This window comes from Triticum aestivum, chromosome 5B (genome assembly GCF_018294505.1).
Source record: "Triticum aestivum cultivar Chinese Spring chromosome 5B, IWGSC CS RefSeq v2.1, whole genome shotgun sequence".
NCBI lineage: Eukaryota > Viridiplantae > Streptophyta > Magnoliopsida > Poales > Poaceae > Triticum > Triticum aestivum.
This window is the reverse complement of record NC_057807.1, coordinates 313,279,743-313,286,747: the sequence shown is the minus strand read 5'-3', so window position 1 is coordinate 313,286,747 and position 7,005 is coordinate 313,279,743.

Below are 7,005 nucleotides of genomic sequence, written 5' to 3'. Positions count from 1 at the left end.
TTTATGCATCTACCTATGAAGAGAGCAAAATAATGTATAGCAGGAAAATGAATGCTCCCTATGGTAGCTTGTGCTATGTCTCTAGATTCCCCTACGATTATACCAGCAAGAAAATCTCTAAATTCAGATATTCGGGGATCCCTAACACTACACCATTGTGGAAGTTTGCAAGAAGAAGTAAAATCCTCTAAGTCCATGGTATAAGATTTTTCATAAAGATCAAACATGACCGTTGGAGAATTACGTGAAGATGAAAATTCAAACCTCCTCACAAATGAGCTAGTGAGTTGATGGTACTCGGGGCATTTGTCTGCCTCAAAGCTCACAAGATCGGCGTTACGCAAATATGCGTTAAATTCTTCCTTGATTCCCGCTCGATCCATAAAATTTTCTGAAGGCCATTCACAGGGCCGCACAGGAGCGTCCCTTGGTGGCTCGTCGTCAGCATCACGCATTGCAAGGTTGGGTCCTTGCTTCCTTGAAGAACCACCTTGAAACATTTTCCTAAGCATATTTCTTCCTCTGAATTTTTTTTAAATTTTTAGTAACTTCAAACAAAAGTGAACCAAACTCAATAAAATTTATAGCAACTACTCCTACAAGTGCCTAGAGCCTATATCAAGCATTAGAACTACTTGGAACCATATAAATTTGACATGCAAGATGAAGAACATGGTCACCTAGGCAGCACAGATTTGCAGTGAATAAAGCACTAGAACAAAAACTAATTGGACCAATGGAGGAGTCACATACCAAGGAACAATCTCCCCAAGCAGTTTTGTGAGAGGTGCTTTGAGCAAGGAGATCGAAAATCGTAGCAAAATGGGCTAGAACTCATGCTTGAGATGGATATTCGTGTTTGTGGGAGGAAGGAGTGCATGGGTGCAGGAATAAGTGGAGGAGGGCCACCGTGGGCCCATGAGGCAGGGGGCGCGCCTTGGGGGGTAGGGCGCGCCCTCCACCCTTGTGGCCAGGTGGCAGCTCCCCCTGCTGTGTTTTCAGTACCAGAAATTCTCAAATATTCTAAAAAAAATCATATCTCATTTTCAGGGCATTTGGAGAACTTTTATATTTGGGGTATTTTTATATTGCACGGATAAATCATAAAACAGACAGAAAAATACTATTTTTACTTTATTTCAACTAAATAACAGAAAGTATAAAGAGGGTACAGAATGTTGTGCCTTCTAGTTTCATGCATCTCATGCTCATCAAAAGGAATCCACTAACAAGGTTGATCAGGTCTTGTTAACAAACTCATTCCGAATAACATGGAACCGGAGAAATTTCGAATAACACTATGTTACCTCAACGGGGATATGCACATCCCCTATAAAAAGAATATCATATTTCTTCTTGACAGTAGGAAGAGGAAATTCAAAACCTCCAAAAATAATCGATGGAATTTTTCCAATAGAATTGATACTATGAACTTGAGGTTGTTTCCTCAGAACGTGTACCGTATGATCATTACCGTTAACATGAAAAGTGACATTGCCTTTGTTGCAATCAATAACAGCCCCTGCAGTATTCAAAAAAGGTCTTCCAAGAATAATAGACATACTATCGTCCTCGGGAATAGCAAGAATAACAAAGTCCGTTAAAATAGTAATGTTTACAACTACAACAGGCACATCCTCACAAATACCGACAGGTATAGCAGTTGATTTATCAGCCATTTGCAAAGATATTTCAGTAGGTGTCAACTTATTCAAGTCAAGTCTACGATATAAAGAGAGAGGCATAACACTAACACCAGCTCCAAGATCACATAAAGAAGTTTAAACATAATTTGTTTTAATGGAGCATGGTATAGTGGGTACTCCTGGATCTCCAAGTTTCTTTGGTATTCCACCCCTAAAAGTATATTAGAAAGCATGGTGGAAATTTCAGCTTCCGGCATCTTTCTTTTATTAGTGACAATATCTTTCATGTACTTAGCATAAGGATTCATTTTGAGCATATCAGTTAATCGCATACGCAAAAAGATAGGTCTAATCATTTTAGCAAAGTGTTCAAAATCCTCATCATCCTTTTTCTTGGATGGTTTTGGAGGAAAAGGCATGGGTTTCTGAACCCATGGTTCCCTTTCTTTACCATGTTTCCTAGCAACAAAGTATCTCTTATCATAACGTTGATTCTTTGATTGTGGGTTATCAAGATCAACAGCAGGTTCAATTTCTACATCATTATCATTACTAGGTTGAGCATCATCATGAACATCATCATTAACATTTTCATTAGGTTCATGTTCATTACCAGATTGTGTTTTGGCATCAGAAATAGATATATCATTTGGATTCTCAGGTGGTTCAACAATAGGTTCACTAGAAGTTTGCAAAGTCCTATCAATTTTCTTTTTCTTCCTTTTAGAAGAACTAGGTGCATCAATATTATTTCTCTGAGAATCTTGCTCAATTCTCCTAGGGCGGCCTTCAGGATACAAAGGTTCCTGAGTCATTCTACCAGTTCTAGTAGCCACTCTAACAGCATAATCATTTTTCTTACTATTCATTTCATTGAGCAAATCATTTTGAGCCTTAAGTACCTGTTCTACTTGAGTGGTAACCATAGAAGCACGTTTGCTAACAAGTTTAAGTTCACCTCTAACATTAGCCATATAATCACCCAAGTGTTTAATCATATATGTATTTTGTTTCAGTTGTCTACCAAAATAAGCATTGAAATCTTCTTGCTTAACCATAAAGTTATCAAACTCATCCAAGCATTGGCTAGCAATTTTAGTAGGAGGGATTTTAGCTCTATCATATATATAGAGAGAATTTACCTTTACTACCTGTGTCGGGTTATCAAGACCATGAGGTTCTTCAATAGGTAATGGATTAAGATCATATGTTTCTTCAACATGCGGTAAATTAAGACCATGTATTTCTTCAATAGGAGGTAAATTCTTAACATCTTTAGCTTTAATACCTTTTTCTTTCATAGATTTCTTTGCCTCTTGCATATCTTCAGGACTAAGAAATAGAACACCTCTGTTCTTCGGAGTTGGTTTAGGAATAGGCTCAGGAGCTGGCTCAGGAAGTTTCCAATTATTTTTCATTTGCCAACATATTATTCAATAGAATTTCAGCTTCATCCGGTGTTCTTTCCCTGAAAACAGAACCAGCACAACTATCTAGGTAATCTCTGGAAGTATCGGTTAGTCCATTATAAAAGATATCAAGTATTTAATTTTTCTTAAGAGGATGATCAGGCAAAGCATTAAGTAACTTGAGAAGCCTCCCCCAAGCTTGTGGGAGACTCTCTTGTTCAATTTGCACAAAGTTATATATTTCTCTTAGAGCAGCTTGTTTCTTATGAGCAGGGAAATATTTAGCAGAGAAGTAATAAACCATATCCTGGGGACTACGCACACAACCAGGATCAAAAGCATTAAACCATATCTTAGCATCACCCTTTAATGAGAATGGAAATATTTTAAGGATATAAAAGTAGCGAGATCTCTCATCATTGGTGAACAGGGTGGCTATATCATTTAATTTAGTAAGATGTGCCACAACAATTTCAGATTCATAACCATGAAAAGGATCAGATTCAACCAAAGTAATTATATCAGGATCAACAGAGAATTCATAATGGGTGAAGTAGCAAAAGCAGGGTCAGGTCTGATTCTATCATTAAGAGATTGCTGATTCCATTTAACTAATAGCCTCTTGAGCTCAGATCTATCTTTGCAGGCTAAAATAGTTGCAGAAGCTTCTTTATCAAAAATATAACCCTCAGGAATAACAGGCAAGTCTTCATCATCTATTTCATCAACATAATCAGTTTCAATAATTTATTTCTCTCTAGCCCTAGCAATTTGTTCATCAAGAAATTCACTAAGGGGCACAGTAGTATCAAGCATAGAAGTAGTTTCATCATAAGTATCATGCATAGCAGAAGTGGCATCATCAATAACATGCGACATATCAGAATGAATAGCAGAAGCAGGTTAAGGTGTCGCAAGCTTACTCAAAACAGAAGGTGAATCAAGTGCAGAGCTAGATGGCAGTTCCTTACCTCCCCTCGTAGTTGAGGGATAAATTGTTGTCTTAGCGTCTTTCAAGTTCTTCATAGTGTCCAGCAGATATAAATCCCAAGTGACTCAAAGAATAGAGCTATGCTCCCCAGCAACGGCGCCAGAAATTAGTCTTGATAACCCACAAGTGTAGGGGATCGCAACAGCTTTCGAGGGTAAAATATTCAACCCAAATTTATTGATTCGACACAAAGGGAGCCAAAGAATATTCTCAAGTATTAGCAGTTGAGTTGTCAATTCAACCACACCTGGATAACTTAATATCTACAGAAAAGTATTTAGTATCAAAGTAATATGATAGTAGTGGTAACGGTAACAAAAGTAATGGTAGCAAAAGTAATATTTTTGGTGTTTTGTAGTGATTGTAACAGTAGCAACAGGAAAGTAAATAAGCGGAGAACAATATAGGAAAAGCTCGTAGGCATTGGATCGGTGATGGAAAATTATGACGGATGCGGTTCATCATGTAACAGTCATAACATAGGGTGACACAGCACTAGCTCCAATTCATCAATGTAAGGTAGGCATGTATTCCGAATATAGTCATACGTGCTTATGGAAAAGAACCTGCATGACATCTTTTGTCCTACCCTCCCGTGGCAGCGGGGTCCTAATGGAAACTAAGGGATATTAAGGCATCCTTTTAATAGAGAGCCGGAACAAAGCATTAGCACATAGTGAATACATGAACTCCTCAAACCATGGTCATCACCGGGAGTGGTCCCGACTATTGTCACTTCGGGGTTGCCGGATCATAACACATAGTAGGTGACTATAGACTTGCAAGATAGGATCAAGAACACACATATATTCATGAAAACATAATAGGTTCAGATCTGAAATCATGGCAGTCGGGCCCTAGTGACAAGCATTAAGCATAGCAAAGTCATAGCAACATCAATCTCAGAACATAGTGGATACTAGGGATCAAACCCTAACAAAACTAACTCGATTACATGATAGATCTCATCCAACCCATCACCGTCCAACAAGCCTACGATGGAATTACTCACGCATGGCAGGTGAGCATCATGAAATTGGTGATGGAGGATGGTTGATGATGACGACGGCGACGAATCCCCCTCTCCGGAGCCCCGAACGGACTCCAGATCAGCCCTCCCGAGAGGTTTTAGGGCTTGGCGGCGGCTCCGTATCGTAAAACGCGATGATTTCTTCTCCTTGATTTTTTTCTCTCCGAAAGCAAATATATAGAGTTGGAGTTGGCGTCGGAGGAGCTCCAGGGGGCCCACGAGGTAGGGGGCGCGCCCCCACCCTCGTGGACAGGGTGCGGGCCCCTGGTCTTCATCTTTTGCAATGATTTTTTATTATTTCCAAATAGACGTTCCATGGAGTTTCAGGTCATTCCGAGAACTTTTGTTTCTGCTCATAAATAACACCATTGCAATTCTGCTAAAAACAGCGTCAGTCCATGTTAGTTCCATTCAAATCTTGCAAGTTAGAGTCCAAAACAAGGGCAAAAGTGTTTGGAAAAATAGATACGACGGAGACGTATCAGGGGACATGTCGACAGCGCATTAAATGCGTTTGTCCGATGGTCCCAGAGGATAGGCTTATCAACTGTAGACCTTTCCACCTCTTGTGTGCCATTGTGGCAACCCCTTTTTGCCTATAAAAGGAGGCCCGAGGCGACCAGGAGGGGGATTCAGCTCTTTTGGGCAAGTTGCACCCCATAGCTAGCTCAAGAACACAAGAACAGTCAATACTCCCACCGAAGCAGGACTAGGGTATTACGCATCTTCGTGGCCTGAACCTGGGTAAACGATCAGTGTGCTTCCTGTCAGACCTGCTCTTTGCACAACCTCGCGCTCGCCGACCGTAGAAGGGATCCCAGTGATTCCATAGGTGTGTTCCCATCGACAAACTAGCTACAAGATGTAATCAACACTACTAGTCACCCACAAGCACCAATCTATAGTTCTGGTAACAAGATTGAACACAAGAGATGAACTAGGGTTTGAGATGAGATGGTGTTGTTGAAGATGTTGATGGAGATTGCCCTCCCCAAGATGGGAGAGTTGTTGGTGATGATTATGACGATGATTTCCCCCTCCAGGAGGGAAGTTCCCATGGTGGAATCGCTCCGCCAGAGGGCAAAAGTGCTCCTGCCCAAGTTCCGCCTCGAGACGGCGGCGCTCCGCCCTAAAAGTCATGTCCTTATTTTTTCTAGGTTAAAATGACCTATATACTAGAAGATGGCACCGGAGGTGGGCCTGGGTGAGCACAACCCACCAGGGCGCGCCTGGGCTCCCCGGCACGCCTAGGTGGGTTGTGCCTACCTGGCGGGCCCCCTCTGGTAGTTATTTGCTCCAGTATTCTTCATATATTCCATATAAATTCTCTATGAAGTTTTAGCTTGTTTGGAGTTGTGCAGAATAGGTGGTCTGACGTAGCTTTTCCAGGTCCAGATTTCCAGCTGTTGCAATTCTTCCTCTTTGTGTGTACCTTGCATATTATGAAAGAAAAGGCATTAGAATTACTCCAAAAAGCATTATTATGGATGAAATATCATAAATAACAGTAAGAAAACATGATGCAAAATGGACATATCATTCTCCTACTAGATTGATACCTTTTTTCTCAAACTGAGGGAAATACTTATCTCTACTTTGCTGTATCACCCTTTCCTCTTCAAGGGAAAAACCAACGCAAGCTCAAGAAGTAGCAGGAATAATTTCTGGCGCCGTTGCCCTGGAGATCTACGCCAAGTAAAGACATACCAAGTACCCATCATTAAACTCTCATCTCTTGCATTACATTATTCGCCATTTGCCTCTCGTTTTCCTCTCCCCCACTTCTAAAACGATTTTTGAAAGATTTGCCTTTTTCTTTCGCCCTTCTTCCATTCGTATTCTCTTTTGATTTTTGTTTGCTCGTGCGTTAGATCTCATGTCTTGCTTTCATGGCTAGTCCTCCCATCACTGTTAGCACTCTCGATAATT